At 38.9% G+C, this 18,217-nt stretch overlaps 1 long non-coding RNA gene across 1 annotated transcript; it reads right to left on the reverse strand.

Annotated features, from left to right (window-relative positions):
- Nucleotides 1-1,418: 1,418 nt before the first annotated feature.
- Nucleotides 1,419-5,200, reverse strand: LOC135990551 (uncharacterized). Its single transcript, XR_010606432.1, has 5 exons — nt 5,127-5,200; nt 4,176-4,204; nt 4,003-4,090; nt 2,056-2,178; nt 1,419-1,723 (listed from the first exon to the last, which is right to left on the reverse strand). It is a non-coding gene; the product is annotated as an uncharacterized LOC135990551 (long non-coding RNA).
- Nucleotides 5,201-18,217: the final 13,017 nt, after the last annotated feature.

An 18,217-nucleotide genomic window follows, 5' to 3' on the forward strand; every position in this document is an offset into this window, starting at 1 on the left:
AAATGAGTCTTACAGATTTGCCTAGACTCGTTTTAAAGGTAAGGCAATTTTATCTCAAATGTTAAAGTACAATATATTGCATGTCCACTTCACTGGGCCATAGTGAGAATACAAAAGTAACAGACAAATACCAAGAAGGTCTCACTAACTCGGAAAACTTCAGGGTGTTTTACTTGGAAATAGCGCTCGGCAGCACTGCCCAAACACAAGTTCCATACCAAGTGTGCAGAACTGTAATTAAATAACCGTTTTGGGTATTCATAAGCTGCAGAAGAAGGACGAGAAGGACTCCCTTACCTCTAGTTTGTTTCTCATTCTTTGCAATACCTTGTGAAGGTTTTTGACATGATAACCAACTGTTGCTGCGTGACCTGGAGCTGACTCATGACATAAGTACAAGCGTTATATTGTTGCATCAGCTTGGGATATAAACTCTTCCCCTGGAACTTTCCTTATTCTTTACTGGCCTCTCCACATCCTGAAACCCCACTGATTTTTCTTTTTCTTCCAGCAAATGACTCCTGTCCCTTCATACAAAAGGTTTATCATGTCCCAGGCAATACAGCCCTCAGCACTGAACTAATGCTTAGAAAACAGAAGCCAGAGATCCAGCACACAGATTCCCTTTGCATTATTTTCCAAAACTGAGTGTGAAATACTCAGAATCCTCGTACATCTTTTTTTTAAATAGACTTGACACAGAGGAAGGCTGTGGGGTGTTTTTTTTAAGAATTGTCTTAAAAATTGACCATCATCAAGGTATTACAACTAATTACTTTGTTTCTGGTCCCTACTGCTGCTGGAATTCTGAAGCAGTTTAATTTTTAAACCTAGGAGGTATGAATCTTTAGCATTCATACAAATAAAAAGGAAAATACAATCTGAACGCCGATGACTTTTAAACTGCTTTCTAAATTGGTTTTAAGCACCAAATAACAGAAACTTGCATTTAATTAAACCTCATCAATATGGACTGGAAAATTCATAGTGCTAGCAAACAGTGTTCTGAAAGGATGTTCTCAACTATTTTGAGCATCTGGAAGGGAGGGGTATTACACTTGTCTCAGTGCAAATTATCTACAGCTTTCTTGAATGCTTGTGGGAAAAAACTATATATGAAGATAAAACTTACTTAGGTTTCTCCATAGCTATCCCCAACTTGCACTTATGAGATAAACAGACTTTTAATTAGATTTCACTTTACAAAATATTACAAATGTTATATTTAACAGTGCAGCAGTAATAGATTAGACTAGGCAAGACTACAGACAAAGCAAGAGACAAAACAGACACTGTAGGAGCATGAGCTCCCTAATAAAAAGACAAATATGAGATGATCTTTAGTTGAACAAGCATGAAAACTGCCCGTGTTATAATCTTCAACACATTATGATGTAAGTCATCTTTTTCAACTACTCTTTCCCCAGCGTGCTGGTCCACGGTCAGACAGGTTAAACAAATTCCAGTCATTCTTTTGAAGGTGAGACGATGCGTGGTATAACAGCACACACCTGGTAAATTCCTTATATACTCCTAAAATGAGCCCAAGGCTTACGTTCTCTTGTGACCCAGGTATCATCTACCATCGCCAGTCCTGCCAGTTCCTCCCTGTCCCAGTCACGTCAGCATCCAGCCACAGAGACGTGACTCCGCCTTCACGCAAACCTTCTGCAAACCAGTCTGAGATGGGTTTTGATAACACCGGCCAGGCCTCCGTCTGAAGCTGGCAAAAGTGATGAAAACAAAGATGTAGCATATCAACAGCATATAGTTTACAGTAATGATAAATAAAGAAGAATTGTTTTGCTATAAATAGCAGTTTTGTCAGTATCAGCCTCACAATGGAAAGCACCTGAGTCAAAAAGCCATGTATGAGTTAATTCAAATCAGAGTTTATGATTTCAATGAGCATTCCTACGTCCCCTAGATATGGGTGCCCTGTGAGCACCTTTTTTTTTGCAAGGCTTTCCCAGTGACACAGCCCTACCCAAGCACGTCAGCTCGAGGTAAGTTCTGGATTTCTCGCAGGGGATGCTCTCCTGGGCTGGGACTCACCCCGGCACATGAGCTCATTTCCTGCCCAGCTCACGTGGGATTCCTGGGGCTGAGCTGGAGGTGCTGGCTCCTTGTCCTGCTCTCCAGGGAGGTGCGAGCGGGAAGATCTTCTTGCCTTTTCTCCTGGGAAAAGATGGAGCATTTTATGAAGCTGATGACTGTTTGGGGAATCGTTGTCATTACTGAAGACGAGATTAAATTTTTAGCAGTTTAATACAACTCTAAAAAGCTGATTACACAGCTGTACAAGAACTGTCAACTATGGAGAAGGCTGATGAGTTGACACACGCAAGGTAAGCGCGGCTTCCGAAAGGGTATCTGGAAATGTATGGAGGATGGGATGGTGAACCACTGAAACAGAGGTGAATGCAGAGGAGAAAATATGCTGTTAGCTTTCAGATGAGTATTTGGCTAATGAACAAAACATGAAGTATCTGCAGTAGAACTTTTCTCAGTACAGAAACAATCCTTTGAAGCTATTTTGTGCCTGTAATATTCTTTGCTGCTTAAATATGTCCTTTGGCAAAAGAGGAGGAAACAAAACCAGAAGAGGGACATCTGTTTTCCAGCCCTGTGGAAGGAACGACGAAAGTTTAGGAAACTGAAATCCTGACTGATAATGAGCTACAAAGTACTTCCCCCACCTATTTTCTTTGCTTCCCTGTTTGAAACGAATGTGCTTGCTTTCTTGAGTTTCTTTTTGGAGCTGTTCTCTTTGGGGTTCTTTGGCTGGTGGTTTTGCACAACTTCGAGCTGCAGGCTGTCAAAACTAGAGTAAGAACATAGAATCATTTCGGTTGGAAGAGACCCTCAGGGTCATAGAATCCAATCACAACCTAACTCTAGCACTAAAACTGCTTTAAAGCAGTTTGGGGTTTTTTTTCCGCCTTTAACCTTGGTCCCTGCAAGGCGGCATTTTTGAGCTCTCTATTATCTTTAGAAAGGGAACACTTTTTTTTTAAGTCTCTTTTGCTTTGCCTTTTGAGCCATCTGTTCACTTTTTTCAGTCTCTTTTGTTTTCCGGGAGCTGTTTTTGATGGAGGGTGACTGTGTCACCTCTTACCACATCTCCCAATGTTGCGATATGGTTTTGCTTGCGTTGCATTGGCTTTCGGGGTTCGGTCTGGCCGTCGCTATTCGGGGTGCTGCCCTTCTCCCCTCTTCCTCAAGTCACTGCATTCCCCAGGCAGGGCCTCATGCCTGCTGGGAGGGGCCAAGTCACCGCAGCGGGGACTTGAACCCACAACCCCTCCCTTATGCCTAGTGTTTTATCCATTAGGCCCCTGGGGCTCCATTGAGCTGCTTCCAGGCTAGGGGTGATGTAGGCAAGACAGCGTAATTAGAACTGCTATTAAGGTCTCTTTGTAATCACAGAACAGTACTCAGACTGATAAGCAGCATGTAAGACCTCAGGCCGGGGCATTTTTTTTTTTTAGTTTTGCTTTTTGTTGGTTAATACCCTATAAAACATCAAACTCCTGAGATTTTCACCCCAAACTACTACAGTAATCCACGCAAGCTGTAATAATTTAGATATTGTGGTGGACTAGTGGAAGGATGAGGTGATGCAAAGACAAATGACTTCTTGGGGTGGAGGGGGAGATGTGGTTTTGCATGATGTCACGTACAGAGTGACATAAGAGCAGCTCGGGGAGCAATTTTCTTGGCCGCAACACTTTTGTTTGGTTGTTGAACGCAGATATCCTGAACCTGATAAAAACAATCGGCTGTGGGGGACAAAAGCTCTTCTTACAAGCCCCACTAAATTGAAGAGATTCACGGAAAAGATTAAAACTGTATTTTTTAAAAGTATGATAAATGCTGCTTAGTTGAAAAGGTCGTACCTCATGCTTCACCAGAGACCTATATCTGAGATTAAAGGGTTACCTGGTACATAGGCTGAAATACTATCTTGTTACTTGCGGTTAATTATGTAACTGGTCTCACCTGTTCTGATTCCATGCTGGCTTCCTCCAGGTTCTTTTTTGCCTCCTCTTTATATTTCTTCAGTTGTTCAACTGTTTTTTTCCAGCTTCTAGGTAGAAAAAGAAGTAAATATTAATTTCTATATTTTTTTTTGTGACACAAATGAAAAATTGCAATATAATGGAAGGACTCACCAATGTTTACTTTTTCCATTAACTGTTTCCTTTAAAAAGAAACAAATTCAGTTATTCATGTTTACATTTAATATACAAGATTAAAAAAAAATAGAAAAGACAATTCCATTGTAAATACTTCTGTCTTGGATATACTCTGCACCACTGTGGTTTAAAGATAGGAATGTGTTTTCTAATATTTCATATTCCCTTTAAATAAAGGAGGTTCAAAACAGCTATGCAAGGTAAAGAGCCTTTTTGGAAAAAAAACACTTTAGGACAACTTACTCTCCTTCAGAAAATTAAGTGCCTAAGCCTGTTTAGACAAAGAATGAGGAGATTAAAACTGCACCTACACTTAGGTTTGAGGGGGTTTTGGGAAGAAGAAAACATGTCCTTTGCGACCAGTGAGTGCGTTTGGGTTGTGAGGTAATCCTTTTGACACTAAGTGTTAAGAGGAGCGATTAAAGCGATTCCTTGGGCTCTTTTCCCCCCTAGAACTTGATTTCTGTCCCCAGTCTGATGTCCTCTGTTCTGAAGCACCGAATGTAAGAGTGCAAGCACTACATAGCAACACATTCTGTAACACAATTAATGAGACTGAGTGACATATTCCATTTAAGTTTTCTTCAGGGAAAACACTAACAGAAGCGTAAGACTGAAATACCAGAGAAATGTAAGTTCCTGGAAAGAGAGAGAAGCTATTGAGAACTCTATGAACTAAAGCTGGGATGAACTTCAGTCATGAAAATGAGAGAATTACAAACCTCAAATATTTTTATTCTTGATTTGCTATGTAATTTTGTTTAATTGACAGAAGAACAGATTCTTATTATCAAAAGTGTCTGCTCTTACTGCCAACAATATATCATAGGCTCCTGAGTATACTTTCTGTTTAACTGTGCCAGAGACAAATGTGCCTAAAACCAAGTCTGTCAATACCCAAAACTATAATATCATAATGTTTCGTACCTCGGACGCAGTTGTCACCTCCAGAGCAGTACTCTGCCTCCGAGGTGCTTCTTTTTGCCTTTCCTTCAGCCTCTTTTGTGTCGCTTGGGTGCTGCCATAGAATTACCTCGCTTGGCAGAGACCCCGCAGGATCGAGCCCGGCCATCACGTGACCCGCCCCCGCACGCGCGCCAACGGCCGCGGCCGCGGGGCATGCCGGGAGCTGCAGTCCCGCTTTGGGCGGGAAGGCGCCGGGCGCGCCTGAGGGAGGCGGCGGCGCCTGAGGGAGGCGGCGGCGCCTGAGGGAGGCGGCGGCGCCTGAGGGAGGCGGCGGCGCCTGAGGGAGGCGGCGGCGCCTGAGGGAGGCGGCGGCGCCTGAGGGAGGCGGCGGCGCCCTCTGGTGTCGAGGTGGCGCCTGAGCCGCCGGTAAGCGGGGTCATGGGATTCGCACAGGAGATTCCTCTCTCCCTGTCCCTCCTCCTCTCCCTCTCCTCTCCCACTCCGCTTTCGCCTCATGATGACATAGCTCTCTCAGCGAAGCGTGTTTTACAACAGAACGCTGAGGTGTTTCAAGGTTCGAAGGTGCTTAAAATCAGTTTGCGGGTTATCTGGGCTCAAGGCTCCCCAGGGAGGATGCTCTGCAGGAGCACGCTGCCCTGTGGGCTGCTCGTTATTTGTGGTTAATTTACTGCGTATCAAATGCCGTCTTCACTTCCAGCTGTAAGCGCGCTCACTAAGGGCTCTCCTGTAGTCTTGGTGCATATTTGACACAAGGTTATTTGCCTTCTGTCTGTGTTTAGTTTTGCAAAGGAGAAAAAAATCACAACTAACTACTACAAGCTTAAAATAAAAGATGGGTCTTTTGTTACATTGGGAGTCGCTGGTTCAGTTGCATGAACCCTTGGACTAAAGAAGTAGAATACATTGTCTCTAACAAATACAGTGGTTTCATAAGTACTTTTCCCTTAGCAGAGGTGTGTAAACGCTTATTGCTTTGCCCCATTTTCAAATGAGATTTGACCTACTGCAGTATTGAAGAAGAGCCTGGACAAGGTCCTCAGACACACAGTGTGACCTGTGGGGTTGTCCTGTGCAGGGACAGGAGTTGGACTCGATGATCTTTGTGGGTCCCTTCCAACTCAGGATATTCTATGATTCTATACTTCCTGGGCATGCAGTCACTTAGTACAGATCAGCAACCTTACTGAGTTATTCTGTCTCCACGTCTGAGGTGTCAGTCTTTTAAAAACGTACCACTTGCTGCCTTTCATTTTTATAGAGAGAGGAGAACTGACTTTGTAGCCTGCCAGTTAGAAGATACAGTTGCAAAACTGGAAATGTGGTGTCTGAAGCAGGTGTCAATGCTGCAACCATTAAGCATTAGATATTCTGAGGACTCTAGCAAAGGTACCTAAGATACCCATACTAGAGACTTACAATCTCCTTTTCACTTTTGGCAGCTCATCGGACCTCTGAGGGGCGTCTGTGTACGACTTAACTCTTCCCATTCACTGAAAAGGGAACGTGAGCCCCTAGTTCCCAGCCAAGGACTTTGCACAGCTTGCGGAACACCTGGGATCGAGCATCACTCAGAGTGCAGTGCCGCAACATCCAAATACCTTTTGACGACCTGTCACTTGGGCTCAGCTTTGCCTGAAGCTTCTAATATGTTGAGGTAATACATAAATGTTTGGGATGAGCTGGTTTGTAGGACATGTTGAGATCTATTGTTATAACTGGAAGTGAAAAGTAGGGTTTTTTAAAGATTTGAAATGTGTCTGTAGATGGCAGCAGAGAGGAACAGTATTTATTGGAACATCTAAACATGGTGACTACGCATTTTATAATTTGTGCAACTGCAGCTGGTGGCTATCCATTAATGCTGAAAATTTTGCGTTCTGTTGATGAATATAATTACTTAGATTTAAGAATCTTTTGGCATTACTTTTATTTTGGAGGAAGCGTTGCAGCTTTTCTGAGCAAAGAGAGTGACGCCGTGGGCAGACCAACACTGCATTTGATCAGTAGTGTGTGTGTAATAAAAAGATCCTCAGCTACTGTAAAGCTGTCATTGCTCCACTTGAGAATCTGCTCCAGGAAACCTTTGCCTGGGGGACGTTGCCAGGAGGTTTATGAAGAAACGTGGGATGTGAGAGAATATAAAGATTACTAGGGAAAAAGGAGATTAAAAATGATAAATTAAGTAACTCTCAAGCTTCTCACCTAACAAAGAGATGCATAAATAACATTGAATATTAAAAGTAACATTGGTTTTATTGTACAGTTTCTCGGTAATTACCGGTGTTGTACTTAGGCAGTTCTTTAATCAGAGGTATTTATACAGTGGTAATGCAGGGATGCTTCGTTTATGCAGTAGAATAGTACGTATAGGAAGTGAGAACATAAAAGAGCAACTGATATGTGGGTCGAATGGAAACTATATTTGAGAGATTCTTTCATGAGCTGAGGTAGGATAACAATATTTGACACATAGTTAATTCTGAAGGCACTGTAAAATTTTTGAAACAAACAGATCAAACGCTATTCTTAATTTAGTTTGCACTAAAAGAGCTGATTGATCTGAGCTTTTTTATTCATACTCTTTATTTTACTTTCAGAAGTTGGTGTATACTTCAATAACGGTAACTTCATGTAAAAAATGTCGGAGTAAAACGTAGACATCAAACTGTCTGTGGCATGTTTTTCATGGGAAACTTTTAAGATGACAACTGTGATCAAAGAACTGAGTGTTGAAAGCTGCAGTTAAACAATTTGATGTCCTTTTCTGCTCAAAATATTCTGCCCAACAGTTTCACAGGAGCCTACAAATAACTTAAAAATGGTATTTTCTTTTATTTTTAATATTGTTTGTATGGCAATAGGAGATGGGACAGGCAAATGCGTTATGATGACAGATCACCTACTTTTTTTCTTCAAATCAGTATAATTTCCACAGTAGTTTGCCACCTACATATATGCCTGGTGGAATCATCATTAGTGCATGAAGTTCCAAGCTAAACTGTGGTATAAGAATGTTTTGGTTTGTGGTTGAGAACACAGGTGTACTTTTGTTTCTTATCAAAACACCCATGCTTTGTGTGACGTGTACAGCAGCTCGCATATCCCAGTAATACTTCCATGTGAATTACATATATTGAAAATTGGATAATTCGTATAACGTTTTTATTATTTCAGCAGTTTTATGGCTCTAGTTTATTTTTATATATTGTCTCCAACCAGCTTTTCAGTCTCATTTCAAATTTTTCAGCGAATGAGACTTTCCCTGGGAAGTTTTTCCGTATTCCAATAGAGCTCACTGCTTAAAGGTGCTGTGAGGTTTTTATTTTCTGTAATGGCATTTCTGTTAGTTACAGCTTTTTTACTCTTTGATAATTTAATTTCTATTTAGATTTGCCATGTATTTGTAGAGAATTATGTGCTACGATTGTCATAGTTAGGAAAGTTTTATGGCAGCATATGTAAGATACTTTCCTTCTTCATAGTTTTGTTATCTTTCTTGAATTCCTTCCACTGTGTTGCAGTAGGACTGAACTCTTTGTTCAAGGTGGAATCTGAGCTGCCAGCACTTCTGCAGTACTTTTCTTTAGAATTCTTTTCATCTCACTCAATTATTTGCTTATGCAGAACTCTTTGGTATGAAGGTAAATCAGAGAGCAAACACTAGTACAAAGATCTCTATTTTGGATTCCTTGGACGGTCTGAGAGAATGCTGCTGCAGTACATGGAACTTGCAAGTTTGAGTGGAGAGGTGGGATAAATCAGCTCTGTTAAATTGGGTCAGTTTGTCCATCCAGGTCAGCATTCTGCAAAGTACTTCGTAGGAGTAAGGGCCTCAAATCTATTCTGTTACTGCTGTAAGTCTGCTCTTCTCCAGTCTTGCTTCGATTAGTTTCTCCCCTTCTTCTAAATTACCCATTTTTTGTTGCGTCAGATACAAGTTGTAGAAATTGTTTGCTGAAAGTTTCCTCTTCAGAACCTGTTGTGATTTTACTTCATCCTGTCTGGCATGTTTTATTGTTAATGAGATACTAACTCCTGACTTTGCTTGGCCCATGTTGCTGGGCTCCAACATGCTTTAATTTAATTCTCATAAACACATATGTGTTTAATTTATTTATTTATTTTATTTTTATTCTCACCATTTGTACATTTAGAAGGGTATCAACATAAATATGCTGAAAGCACTGTTCTTTGATCCATCCTTAAAACTCTCCTACACTGTTATATCTGCAAAACTTGGTGAGAATTCAGGTTGTCAGTCTAATTCAGCCACTGTGGTAGTTTACTGGCAATAACTGTACTTTGTGCTGTTTGCATCCATCTGCTCCCTGTAGCAACCTGATCTTTAGGAAAGCTGGAGACCAGCTTTTGAGTAGAGTGGCATGAACAGATCATCCCCGGCTTAGTGTTATTAGCCGCTATAGACTCTTACAGTAAGTATATTATTAGCTATATTACAGAATAATATAGCAGTATACATATCTTTTCTTCCTCGTGCTGCCAGTATTGATAATAAGTATTTTGTATACCAGATAAACAATGTTCTGGTTTTATCTCTCTATGCTTACCTGCCTCTGATCTGCCATCCTTTCCCCTTCCTCTTTTTTGCAGTGAGCTAACACAATATTTGTGCAGTTTGACAGCTTTGTCTCAGGGAAAGAGGGATAATAGTCAACAGTGAACATAAACAATAGCAGAATCCTTAGATATCCAACCTGAGTGTTAAATCAGTATTGCTGACAGAAAGTCACCTTTTTTTGCAAGTATGGTATAAGGATGTTTATGCAAACCAATGAGCATAAAGGTAATGTTTCCATGAAGATGCTATTGTATTAAAATATTAATCAGCAGAAGACCACTTTTGTTTTCCGGTTTCCTACTTACCATGTCATCTTTACTGCAGTATAAAATTAATGTACGATGCTAATACTCCGATTTATTTCATACAGCGTAGACCAGAGCAAAAGGGAGTTCCACAGGCTTTCAGGTGCCTTGACACAGAAGTCTAGTGCCAGTTTAGATATTGCAAGCCCCTGAGGATCTTCTCACAGGGCTAACTCATGTTGTGCAAAATGTAAGGGGGCCCCAAGCCAAGGGAAGCCGGCTGACATACTTGAGGTTGTCTAAGATGGCCCCTCTGTAAGCAACCAAATTCCATTTGTGGTGTCCAAGAGATCATTTGCATGTATTAGGAGGAAAATAAACACGTTAGGTGATTAGTAGTGTTTCATTCCTCTTCCTTGAATCACCTACTTGTGGTTAAGATAAGGTTTATGAAAACATAGTTCAGATTGGTATGACTAATTTAAATTTATTCTCTTTACTTTCCTGAGATAGTCTGTAATACCAGTAGCATCTTTAGAATGACTGATGATGATGATGATGTCACGCTGAGAATTATGAGTTCAAGGACATAGACACTATGATCAAATAAACTAAAACAATCAGATTTTGTATGAAGACTAACATATTTGATAAGAAACATGCAAGGAGATGATTCTGTCTGTATATATGTGTGTAAATACATATATGCAGAAAATATAGCGGTAAACTTGCATCAAAGTTATTTAGCTAAGTCTTCCCGCTTTTTGATAGGACATACTGAGTTACTAAGTGCTTTTCCATCCTGTTGCTTTTTCTGAGAATACTGATTTTTTTTGTTGTGCTGTTGAGCCCAGACTGAAAGCTTTAAACAAACAAAAAAAGTCTTGAAGTTTGGGTGTGTATAAATACAGTTCTGATTGATTCTCACATGTAGTTTATCTTTACAGTTGACTCTAGTACCTGTAGTTCAGAACACTGTCAGAAACATTTGAAATATAAATACAGGTTCTGCAGCTGTATTCTGTTTTTACTTTGTAGGCACATAAGAATTCTCTAGTTAAAATGTTGCAAAAATAAGACTTATTTCTCCTGCTTTGGTTTTCCTTTCAATGTCTTACAATTTCAGTAATTAAAAAATGAACCTGCTGCATACATCATGTACAATGTTCTGGCTATGAAGGTTCATATTCTCTAAAGAACAGAGGATGCAAAACTACTTGTCAGTCTTTTCTGCACAACTTTGTGGACAGGATAAATGACGTTCTTCTTAAACTTCATCGTAACAAATATTCCAATAGACAATATTTCTAGTGTGTAAATGTATATATGAAAGTGTGGAACACTTGTAAAAGAATTGGCATTTTATCTGTATTCTATTAATTTACTTAAAGAAGGGTCTGATAAGGTGGCAGTTTAAGCGGTATATTGATTCTGAATCAGAACTCTCACTTTTGGAAATTGGGAAATGGGCTATAGAGCACTAGACCAAGGGACAATCAATATCTGGAAAATGTGTCAGTTTGCTATCGAGCTCCTCTCTGAGAAGTTTGCAAAATATGAGATGGCATCTACTCTTTTAGGAGTGTGTAAAAGTCTTATTGCTTTAAATAAAGAATGTTTTCATGCTCCCAGGTTTATTGCAGCAAGTAGTTATTAGCCAAAGTGCAATTATTGATCATTTTTTAACTGCTGTGTACAGTACTAAGAAATTAGAAGGACAAGAAATAATGACAACACTTTGATATCATTCATGATTCACTCTGAGATATGGGAGCAGAATCAGCTTTTATCTTACCTGGTTTGTATCAGCTCATCAGACCAGCGTCTCCAGGGGTTATAGCATTAAAAACCTGATGTGGCACTAGATGTTCTTTCCCTTTTACCTTTCAGCGATAAGTACCCCCTTTTTGGGCACTGCACTAAGAGTAATCAAAGTGACATTGTACGTGACAAGTTAATGCATAAATTTCAGCAGATTTGAAGATATATGCCAAGTCTAAATGACATCTAAACCAGTTAAACATGATAGTCCTGCAATGACAGAAGTGTTTGTCATTATTGCAGTTGTCACTCTTTGCACCTCTTTCACTGAAATCAAATGAAATCACACCAGAACATTTGGTACGTTTAGATTATAGAACAGTGACCCCCACTCCTGCTGAGCAGCAATATTTCATGTAAGCAGAGTACAGTGAGTTCTTCTAGATGTTTGAATCCATTTCAACAGATTGTCAGTAGTACTCCTGCAAACAGTAGCATTCCTTATTTATATCTGTGTAATTCAACAAAGTGTGAAACAATTTTATAACTTTTGTGAAAATGAAAGAAAAATTCTATTCTCTGTAGATACCTCTCTTTTCTCATGCTTTAGGAGCTGGCAGTGGAAATGTTGATTTTTAATGTAAGAAAAATATTGTGTGAATGCAAAAAGATTTATAATAGCTTTTATTGTTTTCCATATTGTGACTGTCTATATGTTCTGACTACCTGGCTGAAAGTCTCCAATCCCAATATGTAATATCACAAGTTTCAGTTGTTAAATCAATAGCAATGCTCTCAGTATTTTTTTTCTATTTTAAAATTCAAAATTTGAAAGGTGTAAATCCCATTTAAGTGCTTTTTGTAAAATAGAATGAAATTCTGAGCAAGGGTTTGCCTCTTGCCTTAATGCCAGTGACACATCAGCTTAACGTATCCGCTGGCCTATTTCTGAAGTGCAGGAGTCTCTAAGGGTAAGAAAGACACTGACATGATAAAAGAGGTAAATTACTATTGTGCTTTCAATTTGTTACTGGAAGAATGATTCTCCTTCAGAACAAGTGAACAGCAAAGCGGGAGGACCCCATCAGATAGTAAGATAACTAGCGGCAGATTTAAACCATGCGTAGAAAACAAAGGCATCATACAGAATACATTGCATTTGAATTTACATTTTGTGTTTGAGTTCAGGAATTGTTTATGCTGTCCGTACGACGAATGTTTTCTTTTCGAATATAATTAAAATTCAGCGTATATTTTTGGGAGGGATTTTGCTGTCATTACGCACTAAACCTGCATGGTGCACTCTTTGAAGTGCTGTCCTATTTTTGCGTGAATAACCAGAGACTGCTGCACAGCTTTGGTGAGCGTGGCCCAAATCCCAGAGCTGCAGACTGACACGTGCAGTAAACCAGATGCCTGCACAAAGGGAGAACACGGCTTGCCTTTTTTTCATTTTCACTTCAGATTCTTGTGTCCGCTTCATCTAGAATTCATTCATCAATGGGAGGGCAAGTGTCATTTATCTGCATGAGAGTGATGGTGGTTCTGTTGGGACTGAACCACAGGCCTGAGGGATTTGAGCCTGGATTTGTCAGCAGCAGGGAAAAAGGAGCCTTTTTTTTGCAGCTAACACTTTTAATTATCTTGAGTAGCAGAGTTTAATTTATATTTGAAACTTAATACATTCAGCAAAATATATCACTCTGCTCATTGTTTTGAATGTCCTGAAGTTAATTAATCTATCTCAGCAGTATTCTAATATTAGTGGTTTTCTTTTTCTCTACTGGCTGTCATTTTTGTTGATGTAATTATGAAAAGGTGATAGTCTGATTTGAAAGGCTTAACCGCATTTACAAACAATGGAGGGGTTTCCGTACTTCCAATGGTGCAGCAATTAATTACGTTAAAATGCATTTGCCCTAAATACTACTTTATAAAAGACTATTTCTCCCTTCAGACCTTTTTTTCTTAAATGCCGACTGACAGATTTTATGTTCTTAACTCTCTACATCAAACTGCAGACAACATCCTGGTTCCTGCTCAAAAAAAGTATTGATGAATAAATGCTATTTATTTAAAGAGAACATTAAAATTGTTCCGCTAACATTGACCTTTGACAGTCTGCTCATGCCATATGGAATTTGACGTTTTTCTCCCGATTTTTTAAAAAACACAGATAAGTACTTTGGCACTGGAGACATTTTCAGTGACTTTTCCTGCCACTTACAAAGATTTGTATGATTATGGCAAGAATGCACAATTGCGTTCAACAGGGCAGTGTCAGACCATTTAAAAAAATATCACAGAGTTAGAATATCTTTCAGTAACTGATAGGCTGCAGGATGCAGGTTCTTACCTGTATGGTCAAAATTACTGAATCATAGAAAATACAGAGAGAATTAAATGTTGGCTTTTTCTGAAGTCTGTAGCACTTACTAGCTGCGTTTACTAGGGCACAGTTTTTTTTCCATTATATTTTGTAATCAGAATTCATAACTGTGTACACCAAAAGTGTATAATATGCTGTAATCTCACTATCAAGGTGATCATTACTCTTTATAGAATTTGTGGCCAAAGACAGTGTTGTGATCATTTGTTCTGGTTTCCTGTGTAAAATATCTCAGAAATGCTTCGGTCATAATTCATGCTACCTTAGGGCAGAAGGATGGACTAGACCTATATGAGTACACCCATGATCCATAGCCCCTGGTGGTATCCTAAACAAGAGATAATGGCTTCATCATGTGCAAATAATTGCATTTACAAAAAGCAAAGTAAAACCTCATATGAATATATTTTTGTGCGAGTTAGCAGCTATGTGGCCAAGTCACAAATTATTATTATAATTTTTCTAATGAATATTGTAAATGAAGCTGGTGCATATGGTAATATTTTAATTTAGTAGAACTTTTCCTAAATGCTAAATATTTTTCATATGCCTTCCCACCAGCAAAAGAATACAACATTTTCCATAGATTTTTTTTTTTCCTGAAGTGCTATCTGGCCATTGGATTTTACAGCAGGTTTGGAAGCAGTGTCCTAGATGACCTCTGTCAATTCATTCCCATCTTTCCCATTTGAAAAAAACTGGGAAAGCTCTGAACGTATACGGTGCAAACAGACTGTGGCAAGAATGTGCCACAGAATGGAAAACCAGAACTTGGTGGCCAGGTGCTCGTATAGTGTCAGGTATTTTATATCAATGTATGCTGCTTGAGAATCTGATATCAGAATTCTGGGGCTCTAGCTGAGGGGCTGTTTTGCCAAAGTGAAGCTTCTTTATTGAACTATACTGTATGTGTAAAATAATAATGATAAAAACCCTTAATGCCAGAGCAGCAGTGAGGTTTTTGCCAAGCCCCGCTGCTAAAGTAATAAAGTTTGCATTAATCTGTCAAATCAAGAAATAGCATCTTCCCTGAGCAGAGTTCTGATGGAGCACATTGGGAAAGGTCTTGGAGGTACAATAGCCATCATTTGCAATGCACCACTATAGCTCTGTAAAGTATGTGAACACCTAAACACTGTAAATATGCTTTTTTTTTATAGAGCTGCTAGTAAATTTACAGTTGAAGTTGGTTTTAAGTAGTGTTCTTCACTTACTATGTTAGAGGTTATTTACCATTCCATGAGGTTTTCAGTGACATGGAAAAACAGGACTACAGAACCATTTCATGGGTTTATTGTACTGGAAGAAGCTAAATTCCAACATTTATGAACATAGGAATTGCAATGTTTAGGTGACACTTATGGAAAGGAAAAACAAATACACAAAAACCTTAAAAAAAAGAAATGATGGAACCCTTCAATTACATTTTTTCCCAGTATACAAAACCCATGGGGAAACTTTAAGCCGTTTGTAGCAATAGTGGCAGGGAAATCTGTTGCTACATTGAAATGGCGATTGCAAAGGAATTAAGCCTTGTGGATTAAAATATTGCAAATTATTTTTTTCCGGTGAACTGAATAGATGCACTCAAATACATTTATAATAAACAAACAAAGAAAAAACCCCCACCATCTGTCTATAAAAGCAGAATTTAACCATAGGGTCTTACATGGAATTTAAAATCAAGCTTTTACAATCTAACATAAAAGCTTCATGTTTGGCTGACTTCATTATTGCCAATTTTTGGGTTAGGATTTTCACTGTAAAGAACTTTCCTGTGACTTTTCTATTGCCTCAGATAATCTGATGGGAAAAATTCATGACCTACTTCAGTCTGATATTGTATCTACTTTTGGGTCCATTATGGAATAAATGAAATACACAATCTTGAATGAAAAATTTACATCTTTTCCTACGCAGTCACGACATTCTGTGTTCCAGACCTTGATATCCTCTCCAATACTCACTTGGATAAAATTTGAAAGTGTAAGGTATCTTATGTGAATCCAGAAAACTGTATATTCAGTTCTAGTCCTCTGGTTAAAAGATTTGAGAAAGTAGCGAGTCCTGGACACGTTCCAATCAGGGACTGATAAATCTTTGCTTAATTGAGCGTCAGCCATATGGTGCAGTTCAAAAGGTCTAGGCAAAAATGTGCTGCTGCTTCATTTTTAAGCTTTACATTAGTGTGCTTGCTGTGGGAGAAACAATATTTCTTTTCCTGCCACTTTCTGTTCACGTGTCAACCTTGCACTTCTCAGAAAAAACTAGACCAAATACCTGAAATAAATACTAGTTTCAGCAAGCTCCTCCAAATCATGTGTAACTTGAGGCAAAGGTTTAATAAATATATACTAATGGTATTCTCCAAAATACCCCAAGTTGTAATCATAATGATTTTTAAACAGTTACATTGCATGGAATATTTTGTTTTTCTCAGAATGTCATACCTACCTTTGTGGAAATGTTATAACTTCATGTGAAAGCGGTAGCTCGATGCCTCAATATCATTCATTATTTATGGGAATATTATGTGGAGCTGATGTCTTCTGCAGTAGTATATTATAGCACTTTATGAAAGTTATTCAGACACCTTTGATAATAGTGTACTGAAGTACCACGAATTACCCATCAAGGCTAAACTAAGTAATGTTTACTCCTTTTTTTAGCAGTGCTGTTAATCACTCCACAGTTCTTATTTGGGCCTTATTTCCCATACTCTGTACTGTATTGTTATTTACTCTGTAAAGCCAAATATTTCTTGTTCTTTGTCAGTGTGAAGATTTCTAAGATTGTTGCTGCCCCTAATGTTCTTTGCTACTATCATTTCTTCTAGATGTGTCATCGCACTCTTCTGAGCAGTTTTATAATATTGAATGGGATTGTTTTTCACAGATACATGTGATGGTTTTGCCTGTTGATGTTCGGCTTAACTTGAAGTGCGTGTTTAAATTTGTCCCTCTTCAGTTAAGCAGTTGGATTTGTGTTTGAATTTAAGTGCGTGCTTAATGCACAAGCACTTTGCAGCATGTTAATATGCCTCATTGTGGCTTTAGTTTGGAGCCTTTATGTTTTGCTCAGCCAAGGTCCCCCTTCTTGGCCGTACTGGTTGCCACACCACCACATCACTAGGTCTGGGTGTTCAGAAGCCATAGGCCTCGAAAATCTACTTTTTTTGTTTATTTTTTGTGTGGTATGTACAACATATGCTGGAAATCTGAAGAAGAATTCTGAGTTTTGTCAAACCTTTCTATTGTAAGGCAGAGGAACATGTTAAAAAAATATACTTACATTACATTTTATGTAAACTTTCTAACAGAAAGGTACACCTACAGGCCTTTTTCTAGTCCAATGGTTGTTTTCTGAATGTTTCATTTATGAAGAAAAGCGTTGGCTCACACAATAGAACTGCCCAGTGGGCTACTGTGTAATAGATGTATATTAGGAATGGACAGGCTGCAGCATTTCAGGGTGGTCAGATAGTTTACACCACATTAAAAACTAGATTGTTAGATGTATATTCTGGTGGAATGCATGTTGCCATTGTTAACAAACTATTGGTTTGCCACTGCTGTCTTTCCATGTGTTGCCAAGGAAAAAAAGCCAGGTTAAAATTGCCATTGAATTTGTATAACAGCTTGCAGTTAAGAACAAAGTAAAAATCCAAATACAAGCTCTTCCTTTTGTTTTGAGACTTAACAGGGAGTGAGATTATATTCATGGCTGTTAGGATTTTGCATTTATCTTTGTAATGGTACTGGATATGGTTATGGTGACACTTCTACACAGAAAACGAACTGAACAAGGGCTTTAAGGTCACCATCATTTATATATGATGAATAGGCAAAAGAGTTGTGGAAGGTAAAGCCCCAGTAATTGTCACCATTCTGAATTGAATTCTTAGCCAAAATAACAGTCTCAGTGTCTGTACTTTAGATGACTCTGTGGATTCTTAAATATAAATGGATAGTCCTTTCATAAATTGAAGAGGATATAATGGGTAAGAAAGCCATTGTGGATGGAAATCATGTCAAGTATCTGTTTCGAATGGGATTTTAAGAAAGTTTAGCTGGATTAGGCACGAGCAAAAAATCATCTTTGTTGATTCTTTAGGCTT

This window comes from Caloenas nicobarica, chromosome 6 (assembly GCF_036013445.1).
Source record: "Caloenas nicobarica isolate bCalNic1 chromosome 6, bCalNic1.hap1, whole genome shotgun sequence".
Lineage (NCBI taxonomy): Eukaryota > Metazoa > Chordata > Aves > Columbiformes > Columbidae > Caloenas > Caloenas nicobarica.